Below are 17,829 nucleotides of genomic sequence, written 5' to 3'. Positions count from 1 at the left end.
ATTACAAAGCTATTATCATGTCATTTATGAGAGCACATAATAACATTGAAACTTTTTCTCCTTTCAGCCATGCAGCATAGCTTGTGAGATCTCAGTTCCCTAACCAGAGATTCAACCTGGATCACAGCAATGAAAGCACAGGATCCTAACCACCTGGCCACCAGGGAACTGCCTAAAATTCTTGCAATGTAAATTCAAGAGGAAAAAAAATCAGAATACAAAGTCCTTTTCAATTATTTAACTATGAGTACTTTTAAAAATGGGGTTTCCTAGGTGGTGCTAGTGGTAAAGAACCCACTTGCCAATGCAGGAGACTTAAGAGACATGAGTTTGATCCCTGGGTCAGGAAGATCCCCTGGAGGAGGAAATGGCAACCCACTCCAGTATTCTTGGCTGGGAAATCACATGGAGAGAGGAGCCTGGCAGGCTACAGTCCCTGGCGTTGCAAAGAGTAGGACATGACTGAAACAGCTTAGCACTCATGCACCTTTAAAACAATTTTTTCTTGGAATAAAACCACTGACAGTTTCTCAGGCAGCAAGATTATGGATATATTTTATTAACCAAGACTAATTCGACTTTATTTTTTTGGGCTCCAAAATCACTGCAGATGGTGACGGCAGCCATGAAATTAAAAGACGCTTACTTCTTGGAAGGAAAGTTATGACCAACCTAGGTAGCATATTCAAAAGCAGAGACATTACTTTGCCAACAAACATCCTTTCTAGTCAAGGCTATGGTTTTTCCAATAGTCATGTATAGATGTGAGAGTTAGACTGTGAAGAAAGCTGAGTGCCAAAGAATTGATGCTTTTGAATTGTGGTGTTGGAGAAGACTCTTGAGAATCCCTTGGACTGCAAGGAGATCCAACCAGTCCATCCTAAAGGAGATCAGTCCTGGGTGTTCATTGGAAGGACTGATGTTGAAACTCCAATACTTTGGCCACCTGATGTGAAGAGCTGACTCATTGGAAAAGACCCTGATGCTGGGAAGGATTGCGGGCAGAAGGAGAAGGGGGCGACAGAGGATGAGATGGCTGGATGGCATCACTGACTCGATGGACATGAGTTTGGGTAAACTCCGGGAGTTGGTGATGGACAGGAGGCCTGGTGTGCTGAGGTTCATGGGGTCTCAAAGAGTCAGACACGACTGAGCAACTGAACTGAACGGAACTCTAAAATAAAAAAAATTAATTAATATTTTAAACCAGCTTGTAAAAATAGTTGGAGGCCTTCAGAAAGAGGCACTGAGTATCAATATGATGTTCCCATTCACAGACTGGATATTAACAGGACTGCCGTGTTGTTGTTTTCAGGCTGTAACACCAGAAGATTTGCATGAAATACTCATGAGGCCAACTTCCATCTTCCAGCACCAAAGAGATTTTAGATTCTTCTCTGTGATTCTCCAAGGAGTTTCGGTAGAAAATAACTGTCTCAAGAGGCTTTAGAAATTACAGAGGCTGTGACTGCCAGCCCTTAGGGCCCCATAGAGCCAGCACTTAGCTTCTGTGAAAGAGATCTTAATAAAATTCACACAGCGTGAAATGGAAAGTCTGAGGGAAAAATGAAGAGTTTTCACAAAGTGAAACAAATGAGCTTTCTTTGTTGATTCCAAGGAGTAAAGAACTCCAACAGGAAGAGCAGGCAAAGCATGGATAAGTGGTGAGCCCATCTCATTTGAGGTTGAGTTTTGTTCATTGTCACTGGAAAAACACTGCTTACTAGCCTTTGGAAATCAGATAATGAAGATACAAATTGTTATTTTATATCCAGTCACTGAGATGCACAGGTCTAACCCTTCGCCACTTCCTGGGACTTAACTATGCCTAGCGGGGGTGTCTGAAGGCATACAGAAGGGATTGTGTTTTTTTGCCCCCAAACTCTGACCAACTTCATCCACTGGTCAAGAAACCAGGAATTTGAACACACTGGCTTAAAAAAACAGAGAACTTTTGGGTAGAAGATGCTGTTTTCTCAACATAGATACCCAAAGCCAAGCTGAAATTACACTTCTTCAGTACAATTGGCTTAGATTTATGACTTTTGTCAGCAGTGTTGGAATAAACAGTTTACGTTTTTCCTAGTTACTATTTAAAACATTTACTCTTGGGAGTGGTAAGGAACAGATAAGATCTTTTTCTTATATGTCTAAACAGTTTTGTGGTAGCAAGCCAGTGCTAGAGAGGACAAGATGAGACATGAAATCATTGTGATGACCGATGCCTTGCTCCTCAACGTGGACCAGCATCGCTGGGAGCTGTCCAGAGTGCTGAAGTGGAACGTTCATTTTTTATTTATTTATTTATTTATTTTTTAATTGAAATATAATTGCTATGACAAAGGATGCAAGAAGATACAATGGAGAAAAGAGAGCCTCTTCAATAAGAGGTGCTGGGAAATCTGGACAGTTGCATGTAAAAGACTGAAATTAGAACACTATCTAACACTATACACAAAATAAACTCAAATGGGATTAAGGATGTAAATGTAAGACCGGACACTATAAAACTCTTAGAGGAAAACACAAGAAAAACACTCTTTAACATAAGCCACAGAAAGATCTTTTATGATCCACTTCCTAGAGTAATGAAAACAAAACAAAAATAAACAAATAGGACCTAATTAAACTTAAAAGCTTTTTGTACAGCAAAGGAAATCATAAACAAGATGACAGCCCTCAGAATGGGAAAAAAATCTGCAAATGAAGCAGTGGACAAAAGATTAATCTCTAAAATATACAAGCAGCTCATGAAGCTTGAAAAAACAAGCCAATCAGAACCTGCATTGTGACAATATGCTTTGCACACACATTATAGTTTGAAAAGCGTATAGAACTCTTTCCATAGGTTACCATGTCATCCAAGGGAGTGGGGGATGATACTTGGGACCCATAAGAGGAAAAATTAGGAGTGATATTTGTGCAGTTTAAGACTGTGACCCATGGACCTGAAAGAAAGGAAGAAGTATGACAAAATAAACAAAAAGCATAACAGAACACTTTCCTTAACTTGGAAAGAATTAAGATAGAGGAGTAGCCCACATAGTCAACAAGAGTCTGAAATGCAGTACTTGGGTGCAATCTCAAAAATGACTGAATGATCTCTGTTCATTTCCAAGGGAAACCGTTCAATATTACAGTAATCCAAGTTTATGCCCCAACTAGTAATGCTGAAGAAGCTGAAGTTGAACAGTTCTATGAAGACCTATAAGGATCTTCTAGAACTAACACCCCAAAAAGATGTCTCTTTCATTATACGGGACTGAAATGCAAAAGCAGGAAGTCAAGAGATACCTGCAGTAACAGGCAAATTTGACCTTGGAGTACAGAATGAAGCAGGGGGAAAGGCTAACAGAGTTTTGCCAAGAGAATGCACTGGTCATAGCAAACACACTCTTCCAGGAACAAAAGAGAAGACTGTACACATGGACATCACCAGATGGTCAATGCTGGAATCAGACTGATTATATTTTTTGCAGACAAAGATGGATAAGCTCTATACAGTCAGCAAAAACAAGACCGGGAACTGACTGTGACTCAGATCATGAACTCCCTATTGCAAAATTCAGACTTCAATTGAAGAAAGTAGAGAAAACCACTAGACCATTCAGGTATGACCTAAATCAAATTCCTTACAATTATACAGTGGAAGTGACAAATAGATTCAAGGGATTAGACCTGATAGAGTGCCTGAAGAACTATGGACAGAGGTTCATGACACTGTATAGGAGGCAGTGATCAAGACCATCCCCAAGAAAAAGAAATGCAAAAAGGAAAAATGGTTGTCTGAGGAGGCCTTACAAATAGCTGAGAAAAGAAGAGAAGTGAAAGGCAAAGGAGAAAAGGAAAGATATATCCATTTGAATGCAGAGTTCCAAAGAATAGCAAGGAGAGATAAGAAAGCCTTCTTCAGTGATTAATGCAAAGAAATAGAGGAAAACAATAGAGTGGGAAAGACTAGAGATCTTGTCAAGAAAATTAGAGATACCAAGGGAACATTTCATGCAAAGATGCACACAATAAGGGAAAGAAATGGTATGGACCTAACAGAAGCAGAAGATATTAAGAAGAGGTGGCAAGAATACACAGAGAAACTAGACAAAAAAGATTGTCATGATCCAGATAACCAGGATGGTGTTATCATTCAACTACAGCCAGACATCCTGGAATGCAAAGTCAAGAGGGCCTTAGGAAGCATCACTATGAACAAAGCTAGTGGAGGTGATGGAATTCCAGTGGAGCTATTTCAAATCCTAAAGGATGATGCTGTGAAAGTGCTGCACTCAATATTTCAGCAAATTTTGAAAACTCAGCAGTGGCCACAGGACTGGAAAAGATCAGTTTTCATTCCAATCCCAAAGAAGGGCAATCCAAAGAATGTTCCAACTACCACACAATTGCACTCATCTCACAAGCTAGCAAATTAATGCTCAGAATTCTCCAAGCCAGGTTTCAACAGTACATGAACTATGAACTTCCAGATGTTCAAGCTGGATTTAGAAAAGGCAGAGGAATGAGAGATCAACTGCTAACATCTGTTGAATCATCAAAAGAGCAAAAGAGTTCCAGAAAACATCTACTTCTTCTTTATTGACTACACCAATGCCTTTGACTGTGTGGATCAGAACGAACTGTGGAAAATTCTTCAAGAGATGGGAATACCAGACCACCTTATCTGCCTCCTGAGAAATCTGTATGCAGATAAGGAAACAACAGAACTGGAGATGGAACAACAGACTGGTTCCAAATTGGGAAAGGAGTACGTCAAGGCTGTATATTGTCACCCTGCTTATTTAACTTCTATGCAGAGTACATCATAAGAAATGCCAGGCTGGATGTAGCACAAGCTGGAATCAAGATTGCTGGGAGAAATATCAATAACCTCAGATATGCAGATGACATGACCCTTACGGCAGAAAGTGAAGGAGAACTAAAGAGCCTCTTGATGAAAGTGAAAGAAGTGAAAAAGTTGGCTTAAAACTCAACATTCAGAAAACTACAATCATGGCATCCAGTCCCATCACTTCAAAGCAAATAGACGGGGAAACAATGGGAACAGTGAGAGACTTTATTTTTGGGGGCTCCAAAATCACTGCAAATGGTGACTACAGCCATGACATTAAAAGACACTTGCTCCTTGGAAGAAAAGCTATGCCAACTTAGTGTATTAAAAAGCAGAGACGTTACTTTGCTGACAAAGGTCCATCTAGTCAGAGCTATGGTTTTTCCAGTAGTCATGTCTGGATGTGAGAGTTGGACTATAAAGAAAGCTGAGCACCGAAGAACTGATGCTTTTGAACTGTGGTGTTGGAGAAGACTCTTGAGAGTCCCCTGGACTGCAAGGAGATCCAACCAGTCCATCCTAAAGGAAATCAGTCCTGAATATTCATTGGAAGGACTGATGCTGAAGCTGCAACTCCAATACTTTGGCCACTTGATGTGAAGAACTGACTCACTGGAAAAGACCCTGGTGCTGGGAAAGACTGAAGGCGGGAGGAGAAGGGGACGACAGAGGATGAGATGGTTGGATGGCATCACCACCACTTGATGGACATGAGTTTGAACAAGCTCTGGGAGTTGGTGATGAACAGGGAAGCCTGGCAGAACAGGGAAGCCTGGAAGTCTTGTCTGACTCTTTGCAGTCGCAGAGTCAGAGAAGACTGAGTGACTGAACTCAACTGAATTGAAAATAGAGGTGCTAGTTACATCTGAATATCCTAATTCCCACCAGTAACACGCACATTCCTCAACTGCACTGATGTGAAGAATAAGTGACAATAGGGACTATGTCTGTTTGTCCTGATTGCGAACTTGAATTCTTTTGAAACATATAAACAATGATGAATGTTATCTCTCTTAATACTTAACAAGGTAGTTGCACCAAATTAATACTTCTTATCTAAAATAAAAGGTTAAAGAGTAGAATCCCTAAGGTCACTTTCAGCTTTAAAACAGTCTGGGGCCACATAAAAATTCTCAGAAATAAATAGCAATGGGCTTAGTTGCTCAGCCACGTCTGACTCTGCCAGCCAGGCTCCTCTGTTCATGGGATTCTCCAGGCAAGAATACTGGAGTGGGTTGCCATGTTCTCCTCCAGGGGATCTTCCTGACCCAGAGATTGAACCTGTATCTCTTATGTCTCCTGCATTTCAGGCAGGTTCTTTGTTTACCACTAGCACTACGTGGGGAGCCTAAAGATATAGACAAACTGACAGCTCTGGGATTCAAATCAATGCCCCCAAAGAGACTGGAGCCTTAATCCAGCACCTTAGACTGCTTGGCCATGCTACCCTGCTTGTCATAGGTTGTTAATATATTTTGATGTAACAAGAATAAAAACAATCTTAGTCTTTTCATTAAATGGCTCTTTTCCAAATTCCATTCCTCTAGGGATTTAAGAGGGCATGCTCCCTTTAGCTCACCTCACCACTCTAGTCCAGAACCCCTTAACATGGCAATGCTGTCAGTCTTGTCTCCACTGTGTTCTCCTGTGGCACTATTTACAATAGCCCTGATGTGGGAGCAGCCTAAAGGTGCTGACCGATGGATAGAGAAGTTGTGGTACAGATGTACACTGGAATATTCCTCAGCCATAAAAGGAATGAAATTGGGTCATTTGTAGAGACATGGGTGGACCTAGAGTCTGCCATACAGAGTGAAGTAAGTCAGAAAAACAAATATCATGTATTAACAAATACATGTGGAATCTAGAAAAGTAATACAGGTGAATCTGTTGGCAGGGTAAGACTAGAGACACAGACACAGAGAACACGTGGACGTGTGGACACAGTGCAGGAAAGGAGAGGGCGGGATGAATGGGGAGAGCAGCTCCAACAAATGCCCACTACCAGGTGTGAAACAGGTAACTAGTGGGAAGCTGCTCTCTGGTACAGGGGGCTCAGCTTGGTGCTCTGTGGTCACCCAGAAGGTGGGATGGGAGTGAGAGGGAGGGAGATTCAGGAGGGAGAGTATATATGTATACAGTGACTGAGCCACTTCCTTGTACAGCAAAAACTAACAACATTGTAAAGCAATTACATGCCAACAAGAAAGAGAGAGAGAACCAGAGTTCACTGTGAAGGTCTGTAGTCACAGGAAACTGAACTCCAGGGAGACATCCTACTATGGATGGGTTCAAAGTTCCCTTCAAGGGGGGAAACAACCCTAAAAGACGGTGCCATGAAGGCAGTCTCACTTGAGAAAAAGCCCCTGTCATGTAATCACTACACCACTGCCCTCCTTTTCTTGTCCTTAGGCCTCAAAATCAGCTCTTTATTATTTTTTTCCACTTTTCCCCCTCTTTTTAGTTTTTTTTTTTTACTGAAGGATAATTGCTTTACAGAATTTTGCAAACCTCAGCATGAATCAGCCATAGGTATACATATATCCCCTCCCTTTTGAACCTCCCTTCCATCTCCCTCCCCACCACACCCCTCTAGGTTGATACAGAGCCCCTCCTTGAGTTTCATGAGCCATAGAGCAAATCCCATCGGCTCTCTATTTTACTTATGGTAATGTGGTTTCCATGCTACTCTTTCCATACATCTCACCCTCTCCTCCCCTCTCCCCATGTCCATAAGTCTGTTCTCTATGTCTGTTTCTCTATTGCTGCCCTGTAAATAAATTCTTCAGTACCATTTTTCTAGATTCCATATATATACATTAGAATATGATATTTATCTTTCTCTTTCTGACTCACATCACTCTGTATAATAGGTTCTAGGTTCATCTACCTCATCAGAACTGACTCAAATGCACTCCTTTTTATGCCTGAGTAATATTCCATTATGTATACGCACCACAACTTCTTTATCCATTCTTCTGTCGATGGACATCTAGGTTGCTTCCATGTTCTAGCTATTGTAAATAGTGCTGCAATGAACAATGGGATACATGTGTCTTTTTCAATTTTGGTTCCCTCAGGCTATATGCTGAGGAGTGGAATTCCTGAGTCATATGGTGGTTTTTCTCCATACCATCTTCCATAATGGCTGTATCAGTTTACATTCCCACCAACAGTGCAAAAGCGTTCCCCTTTCTCCACACCCTCTCCAGCATTTATTGTTTGTAGACTTTTTTTTTATCATGGCCATTCTGACAGGTGTGAGGTGGTATCTCATTGTAGTTTTCATTTGCATTTCTTTAATAATGAGCAATGTTGAGCGTCTTTTCTTGTGTTTGTTAGCCATCTGTATGTCTTCTTTGGAGAAATGTGTTTAGGTCTTTCTCCCACATTTTGATTGGGTTGTTTGTTTTTCTGGCATTGAGTTGTATGAGCTGCTTGTATATTTTGGGAATTAATCCTTTGTCAGTTGTTTCATTTGCTATTATTTTTTCCCATTCTGAGTGTTGTCTTTTCAGCCTGCTTATAGTTTCCTTTGCTGTGCAAAAGCCTTTAAGTTTAATCAGGTCTCACTTGTTTACTTTTGTTTTTATTTCCATTACTCTAGGAGGTGGGTCACAGAGGATCTTGCTTTGATTTATGTCATTGAGTGTTCTGCCTATGTTTTCCTCTAAAAGTTTTATAGTTTCTGGTCTTATATTCAGGTCTTTAATCCATTTTGAGTTTATCTTTGTGTATGGTGTTAGGAAGTGTTCTAATTTCATTCTTTTACATGTAGCTGTCCAGTTTTCCCAGCACCACTTATTGAAGAAGCTGTCTTTGCCCCATTGTATATTCTTGAATCCTTTGTAAAAAATAAGGTACTCCAAGGTGCATGGGTTTATTTCTGGGCTTTATAACTTGTTCCATTGGTCTATATTTCTGTTTTTGTGCCAGTACCATACTGTCTTGATGACTGTAGTTTTGTAGTATAATCTGAAGTCAGGCAGGTTGATTCCTCCAGATCCATTCTTCTTTTTCAAGACTGCTTTGGCTTTTTGGGGTCTTTTGTGTTTCCATACGAATTGTGAAATTTTTTGTTCTAGTTCTGTGAAAAACTCCATTGGTAATTTGATAGGGATCAAATTGAATCTGTAGATTGCATTTGGTAGTACAGTCACTTTCACAATATTGATTCTTCCTATCCAGGAACATGGAATATCTCTCCATCTGTTTATGTCATCTTTGATTTCTTTCATCAGTATTATAATTTTCTGTGTACAGTTCTTTTGTCTCCTTATGTAAGTTTATTCCTAGATATTTGATTCTTTTTGTTGCAATGGTGAACAGGATTGATTCCTTAATTTCTCTTTCTGATTTTTCATTGTTAGTATGTAGAAATGCAAATGATTTTGTGTATTAATTTTCTATCCTGCAACTTTGCTAAATTCACTGATTAGCTCCAGTAATTTTCTGATACTATCTGTATGGTTTTCTATGTACAGTATCATGTCACCTGCAGTGAGAGCTTTACTTCTTCTTTTCTGATCTAGATTCCTTTTATTTCATTTTCTTCTTCATAGCTAGGACTTCCAGAACTATGTTGAATAATAGTGGTGAAAGTGGACACCCTTGTCTTGTTCCTGATCTTAGGGGGAATGTTTTCAGCTTTTCACAACTGAGAATAATGTTTGCTATAGCGTTAGTTGCTCAGTCGTGTCTGACTCTTTGTGACCCCATGGACTGTGAGTTGCCAGGCTCCTCTGGAGTGGATTGCCATTCTCTTCTCCAAATGTTTGCTGTAGGCTTATCATATGTGGCCTTTACTATGTTGAGGTCGGTTCCTTCTATGCCCATTTTTGAAGAGTTTTAATCATAAATGGGTGCTGAATTTTATCAAAGGCTTTTTCTGCATCTATTGAGATGATCATATGGTTTTTATCTTTCAACTTGTTAATATGGTGTATTACATTGATTTGTATGTTGAAGAATCCATGCATTCCTGGAATAAACCCAGCTTGATCATGGTGTATGAGCTTTTTGAAGTGCTGCTGAATTCTGTTTGCTAAAATTTTGTTGAGGATTTTTGCATCTATGTTCATCAGTGATATTGGCCTGTAGTTTTTTTTTTCTTTTTTCTTTCTTTCTTTCTTTTTTTTTTTTTTGCATTGTTTTTGTCTGGTTTTGGTATTAGGGTGATGGTGGCCTTGTAGAATGAGTTTGGAAGTGTTCCTTCCTCTGAAATTTTTTGAAAGAGTTTTAGAAGGATAGCCATTAGCTCCTCACTAAATGTTTGATAGAATTCTCCTCTGAAGCCATCTGGTCCTGGGCTTTTGTTTTTTGGGAGATTTTTGATCACAGCTTCAATTATAGTGCTTGTCATTGGGTTGTTCATAGTTTCTATTTCTTCCTGGTTCAGTCTTGAAAGATTGAACTTTTCTAAGAATCTGTCCATTTCTTCCAGGTTATCCATTTTATTGCCATATAGTCCCTTATAATCCTTTGTGTTTCTGCATTGTCTGTTGTAATCTCTCCTTTTTCATTTCTAATTTTGTTGATTTGACTCTTCTCTTTTTTTCTTGATGAGTCTGGGTAAAGGTTTGTCAATTTTGTTTATTTTCTCAAAGAACCAGCTTTTAGTTTTATTAATTTTTACTATTGTTTTTTCATTTCTTTTTTATTTATTTCTGCTTGGATCTTTATGATTTATTTCCTTCTAATTTTTTTTTTTGTGCTTCCTTTTCCAATTGTTACAAAAGTTAGGCTGTCTATTTGATGTTTTTCTTTTTTCTTGAGGTAGGATTTGTATTGCTATAAACTTACTCTTAGACCTGCTTTTGCTGCATCCCATAGGTTTTGAGTTGTCGTGTTTTGTCATTTGTTTCTAGAAATGTTTTGATTTCCCTTTTGATTTCTTCAGTAACCTGTTGGTTATTTAGAAATGTGTTGTTTAATCTCCATATGTTTGTGTTTCTCACAGTTTTTTTTTATTGTAATTGATATCTAGTCTCATAGTGTTGTGGTCAGAGAAGATGCTTGATATGATTTCAATTTTCTTAAATTTACCGAGGTCTGATTTGTGACCCAAGATGTAATCTATCCTGGAGAATGTTCCATGTGCACTTGAGAAGAAGGTGTATTCTTCTGCATTTGGATGGAATGTCCTGAGGATATCAGTGAGATTCATCTCATCTAATGTATCATTTAAGACTTGTACTTAATTATTAATTTTCTGTCTTATTGGTGTGAGTGGGGTGTTAAAGTCTCCTTCTATTATTGTGTTACTGTCTGTTTCTCCTTTTAAGTCTGGTAGTGTTTGACTTATGTATTGAGGTGCTCCTATGTTGGGTGCATAGATATTTACAATTGTTATGTCTTCCTCTTGGATCAATCCTTTGATTATTATGTACTGTCCTTCCTTATCTCCTGTAATATTCTTTATTTTAACGTCTATTTTGTCTGATATGAGGATTGCTACTCCAGCTTTCTTTTGCTTCCCATCTGCGTGGAATATATTTTTCCATCCTCTCACTTTCAGTCTCTGTGTGTCATGAGGTCTGAAGTGGGTTTCTTGAAGACACCATATCTATGGGTCTTGTTTTTGTAACCATTCAGCCAGTCTGTGTCTTTGGTTGGAGCATTTAATCCATTTATATTTAAAGTAATTATTGATATATATGTTCCTATTGCCATTTTCTTAATTGTTTGGTGTTGATTTTGTAGATCTTTTTTCTTCTCTTGTATTTCTTGACTACATAAGTCTCTTTTACATTTCCTGTAAAGCTGGTTTGGTGGTACTGAATTCTCTTAGCTTTTGCTTGTCTGAGAAGCTTTTTATTTCTCCATCAATTTTGAATGAGATCCTTGCCAGGTACTGTAATCTTGGTTGTAGATTTTTCCCTTTCAGTTACTTTAAATATCCTGCCATTCCCTTCTGGCCTGCAGAGTTTCTGCTGAAAGATCAGCTGTTAAATATATGGGGTTTCCCTTGTACGTTATTTGTTGCTTTTTCCTTGCTGCTTCTAATATTATTTCTTTGTGTTTAGTCTTTGTTAGTTTGATTAGTATGTGCCTTGGTGTGTTTCTCCTTGCGTTTATCCTGTATGGATATCCTCTTTGTGCCTCTTGGACTTGATTGATTATTTCCTTTTCCATGTTGGGGAAATTTTCGAGTAAAATTTCTTCAAAAATTTTCTCATACCCTTTCCTTTTCTCTTCTTCTTCTGGGATCCCTATAATTTGAATGTTGGTGCATTTGATATGGAGACTGAAGTGACTTAGCAGCAGCAGCAGCAGCAGCAGAGCTCTCTGAGACTGTCCTCAGCTCTTTTCATTCTTTTTACATTATTCTGCTCTTCAGAAGTTATTTCCACCATTTTATCTTCCAGCTCACTGATTTGTTCTTCTGCTTTTGATTTCTTCTGGAGTATTTTTAATTTCTGTCATTGTGTTGTTTGTCTCTGAGTATTTATTCTTTAATTATTCTAGGTCTTTGTTGATTGTTGCACTTTCTCCATTCTGTTTTCAAGGTTTTTGATCATCTTTGCTATCATTATTCTGAATTCTTTTTTGGGTAGTTTGCCTATTTCCTCTTCATTTATTTGGGCTTCTGTGTTTCTAGTTTGTTCCTTCATTTGTATAGTATTTCTCTGCCTTTTAATTATTATTTTTTTTAACTTATTGTGTTTGAGGTCTCCTTTCCCTTAAAGGTTGAATTCTTTCTTCCTTTTGGTTTCTGCCCTTCTAAAAGGCCCAGTGGTTTCTGTAAGCTTTGTATAGGATGAGATTTGTGCTGAGTTTTTGTTTGTTTTTCCTCTGATGGGTAAGGCTGAGTGAGGTGGTAATCCTGTCTGCTGATGATTGGGTTTATATTTTTGTTTTGTTTGTTGTTTAGATGAGGCGTCCTGCACAGGGTGCTACTGGTGGTTGGGTGATGCTGGGTCTTGTATTCAAGTGGTTTCCTTTGTGTGAGTTCTCACTATCTGATGATCCCTAGGGTTAGTTCTCTGATAGTCTAGGGTCTTGGAGTTAGTGCTCTTTCTCCAAAGGCTCAGGGCTTGATGTCTGGTCAGGAATAAAAATTCCACAAGTGGTTTGTTATGGCATTAACTGAGAGTAAGACAAATATCCAAAAATTAGAAACCAATGATGAATCCTTGACAAATGGCAGTTACAAAATCAGGCAAATAATAATTAAAATAATGGAATATACACATAAACATATACACTCTTGAGCAAAGTCTAAACAGTCCAACAAAAATAAAGTACAGTAGACTGACCCAGCGAACAGAGGAAATAAAAAATTATATTTACCAGTTAAGAACAAAACTAACCAAAGCACAAACTGGAAAACAAAACTAAAGCAAGGTGCCAAGTAGGGAACAAAGCAATGAAAACAAAACTAATAAGTATGTTGAGAGAAAAGGAAAGAAAGAATAATATGTAAAGTTAAATAGAGGTAGATTAAGATTTATATACATTAAAGATTAACTGCAAAGGGAAAAGAACAGTAGGAAAAGCAAACAAAGGAATAAATGTAGAAAAAATAATCATAGGTTTAAAAAAATTAAAAATTAAAATTAAAAAACGAGACCGAGGTAAAAAAGGAAAACTCCACAGAATTGAAAAAGCCCAACATAGAAGCAGAGGTTTATAACAACAATAAAAAATGTGACTGAGGAAAAAAAAAAGCTCAATAGTTTAATTAGATTTCATAGTGCCAATAAAATTGACAACTACTACAGAGGGGGAATAAAAAGGAAAGAAAAAATCCAAAAGAATCTACATAACAAGTCAAAACATAAGAATAACAAATGTTTTTCTTGAGTCACCGCTGTCAGAGTCCTTTCCCACGCTGGGAGTCACAGGCCACCTCATTTCCCTAGGATGCCCTCCAACACTGTGCTGGTCTCTGGACCTGCTCAGGGGCAGCCCAGGTTCTAATCTGGTTCTACTCCTCTGTGTTCTTGACTCCAACAGCCACAGCTAACAGAACTGGTGTGTTTTCTTTTGTGTGAGCTCTCAATGACCTTTTATGTATTCCATAGACACAGTCTGCCTAGTTGATCGTGTGGATTTAATCTGCAGCTTGTACAACTGGTGGGAAGGTTTTGGGTCTTCTTCCTTAGACACACTGACCCTGGGTTTCAATTGTGGTTTTATTTCCACCTTTGCATGTGGGTGTCCACTGGGGTTTGCTCCTGAGGCTGCTCTGGAGGGCTTGGGTCTGCCCCAGTGAGGGCCAGGTGTGGAAGTTTTGCAGCTGCTTGGGTCGCAGGGGCTCTGGCAGCACCAGGAACTCAGGGGAGCTGGCAGCTAGGGCAGCAGGAAATATAGTGCTCTAGAAGGTTATGGCAACCAGTATTGGCCAATACGCTCCAGTTTTCTTGCCTGGAGAACCTCCCCCCCCTCCCCGCCCCCGACAGAGAAGCCTGGCAGGCCACAGTCTACAGTGTCACAAAGAGTTGGACACAACCAAAGGAACCCTGTGTGCATGGACACAAGACTTTTTTCCCTGCGGCAGCTCTGCCCCAGTGAGAACTGAGTTTGAAGGTGGCACAGCTGCTTGGCTTGTGGGGACCCTGGCAGTGCCAAGTGTGCAGGGACACAGACTGCTTCCATGGCAGGAGTTATGGCCCTACCAGAGTCTTTTTTTGGCCTCTTGTAGCTGGTAATCAGAAGGCCTCTTTGGCCAGACTTTCTCTGTAGCTTCTCTGGATCAGGCACTTAGAGGGCTCCCTTGCCTGGGGTCCTATTCTGTAGATTGGCGCATCAGGCACTTAAAGGGGCACCCTGCGTGGGGTCCTGCTCTGTAGTTCAGTGCATCAGGCTTTTGATGGGCCAGGCTCTCTATTGTTCAGCTGCTGATGCTGGCATGTGAGGGGAGAGAGGCTATGGTGATGGTTCCATCCACTACATGTGATTCAGCAGTATCGTCTTGCTTCCATGGCTGCCCAGCATTCCTCCACAGGCATTTCCCACCACGATCTCCTCCCTCACATCCCCTCCATCCCGTCTCTCCACAGTCAACAGTAGCCCTCACCCTGGGACTGCTCCACAATCCCTAAACTCCAGCTCCCAGCTGCTGCACCTTCCAAGGGGTCTGCATCCCTGTCCGGAGTATGTATGGTTGCGGCAAGGACTGTCTGATCCTCATTCCATTTAGGCTGCCACAGGTCAGCTCTTTCACTCTAAGCCTTAAATGTTTCTCCTCTGATTCAGACAATTGCCCTGATGTGCGGATCAGACCCCTGCTTCAGTTCCCCACCCACCGAGGGCAGGTCCAGTCCTTCTAACACTCCAGTTTTCCCCCCTAGTTTCTTCATTCTACCGAGTTTCGCGTGGGTCTATATATTCCTTTCCACTGGTCAGGTCCTCCTGTCCGCTTTCAGGTGGTGTTCTGTATGCACTTCTGTGTCTGAAGCTATATTCCTGACGTATTCGTGGAGAGAGATGTACTCCATGTCCACCTACTCCTCTGCCATCCTGTTCTCTCCAAACTCAGCTCTTTATGAATGAGTGATGTCAGAATTCCAGCCTTTCTTCCAAAGGACAAGCAAAAGAATTTTGCCAAGAAGGAAACAGTTTAAGAAGTGAAAATGGATGCTTTTAAAATAGTTCTCTATGGGTGAATCTGTAGACCTCTGGCAATTCTGTCCACCTTCACACTGTGTCATTTCATTCCTGCAGTATGTTTTGCGATTTTGAATCTATATTTAGTGACTAGATATTTATTCTCTGTTCACACAGAAATCGTAAACTCTCTACAATGGTGTTAAAACAGGAGCACTTTCCTGAAAACCCAGTGGTGCTTCTTTCATTATTGAAAATTTAATGTTTAATTATGGAAAGGAATGAAATTCTTAAAAGCACAGCTCTTCTGGAGAACAGTGCAAACCAATTAACACTTTTTTCCTGATAACAGTTTAATCTTTATTGTCACTCAACAATGCTAGCATTTTATTTCTTCTTCCTTTTTTTTTAGCAGCTATGAAAAATGTTGAAGTTTCTGTCTAAAGCTTTGGTGAGTCAGATGTTGCTTTATGGTAAGAAATTATAAGCAATATTGACAAACAGATGAAAGCAAGAGTAAGGAAAGTCTAGAAACAGACTCAATTCATACGAGAGTTAAACGTGGTACAGTGTCATCTCACATCTGTAGGGGAAAGCTGGACTGGTTAATAAACTGTGTTGGGACAACTGCCATTTGGAAAAATATTTCAATCCATATTTCTACTTCCACTGATACAAATTCCAGAAAAAACAACAACAAAAAAGTAAGAGAAGAAAGTAGGAAAGAATTCCTATTTAAAGTTAGAAAATAGCAGGGTTTCAAGCTACAACCCAATGCAATAAGTGACAAAAGACTGATAAATCTGCCTGTGAAAGAAATCATGAGCTAGCAAATGGCAAATTAAATACTACGAAAAATATTTGAAATTCACAACACTGATAACTTCTCATGCCTGTAAGTTAGGTATACTATTAGTAAGTACTTTGTTCACAGGGTTTGTTTGATCATTAAATGAACTAATACAGGTAAATTTTAAAACAGTGTCTATAATTTATTATAATTCATGAAATAGTACTTCTATTATTATTATTATTACTACCACCCAAATGGATATCTAAAACATTGCTAAATTAGTAAAAAAAAAAAAAAAAAAAAAGGTGACTATAATGTTTATAGTGTGCTAACAGTTTTGTAAAAAAAAAAGTACATGGGGAAGAATTTATATAAATCTTCGGTTATATGTACATTAAACTGTGGAAGAATGCACAAGAACTGTCTTATTAGTCGGGGATGAAATGAACATGACTGGCAGTCCATGAGTATGGGAGAGACACTTTCCACTGATTCTTCTTTGTGCAAACTGTCATATTAAATAAAGGAACGCTATCAATTTATTAATTTAATTAAATTAATTAAAATTAGACCACATTAAAATTTAATTCAAAGGTCCAAAGAACCTTCCTCACTGGGTTTTTGTGCAGATGTGGTGCTTACAATGTTCTCAGCTCAGTCCTTTGGCAAATAACAGGCTGCCCTTGGCAGTCATGGGGGACTGGCTCCAAGGGTGGATACCCAAATCTAAGGATGCTCAAGCTGCTTATATAAAGTGATGCAGTACACTCAGCCCTCAGTATCAGCGGTTCCCCATCTGCGGATCAATGCTCAGTTGGTTAAATTTGTGGATGTGGAACCCGCAGATAATAAGTGCCGACTGTGCATTTTACAGCTAAATTTGTACAATACTGTAGTAGTGACTTAAAGGCCTCCCTTCCAGCTTAAACACACACACACCATATATACATTTATATGCACGTTTACTCTCTTTCCAGTGAGCACAGGCATCTCATCTGATTTTCAAGGGGACCAAGATTATGCAGAGTTCTGGCTTATAAATGGGCTTCCCTGGTGGCTCAAACAGTAAAGAATCTGCCTGCAATGTGGGAGACTGGGGTTCAATCCCTGGGTCGGGAAGATCCCCTGGAGAAGGGAATGGCTACCCACTCCAGTGTTCTTGCCTGGAGAATCCCATGGAGAGAGGAGCCTGGAGGGCTGCAGTCCATGGGATCTCAAAGCGTTGGACACGACTGACTGACTAATACCACCACCTGGGTTGTAAAGCACTGAGACAATACCCACTACCCATAGCAATGCTGCTGCTGCTGCTGCTAAGTCGCTTCAGTCATGTCCGACTCTGTGTGACCCCACAGACGGTAGCCCACCAGGCTCCCCCTCCCCTGGGATTCTCCAGGCAAGAACACTGGAGTGGGTTGCCAGTTCCTTCTCCAATTCATGAAAGTGAAAAGTGAAAGTGAAGACACTCAGTCATGTCCGACTCTTCACAACCTCATGGACTGCAGCTTACCAGGCTCCTCCGTCCATGGGATTTTCCAGGCAAGAGTACTGGAGTGGGGTGCCATTGCCTTCTCTGACCCATAGCAATGAGAGGAAATGATAATAGCTGGATTTTGGGGAACACCTATAGTGCCAGGCATGG

At 39.9% G+C, this 17,829-nt stretch overlaps 1 protein-coding gene across 1 annotated transcript in view; it reads right to left on the bottom strand.

Moving 5' to 3' along the window:
* DOK6 (docking protein 6) overlaps positions 1–17,829 on the bottom strand; it is a 420,496-nt gene that overhangs the window by 97,912 nt on the left and 304,755 nt on the right. The window lies entirely within an intron of this gene.

This window comes from Bubalus bubalis, chromosome 22, assembly GCF_019923935.1.
Source record: "Bubalus bubalis isolate 160015118507 breed Murrah chromosome 22, NDDB_SH_1, whole genome shotgun sequence".
NCBI classification, from domain to species: domain Eukaryota; kingdom Metazoa; phylum Chordata; class Mammalia; order Artiodactyla; family Bovidae; genus Bubalus; species Bubalus bubalis.
The sequence above is the reverse complement of the archived record's forward strand: the minus strand, read 5'-3'. Positions and strand labels throughout refer to the sequence as shown.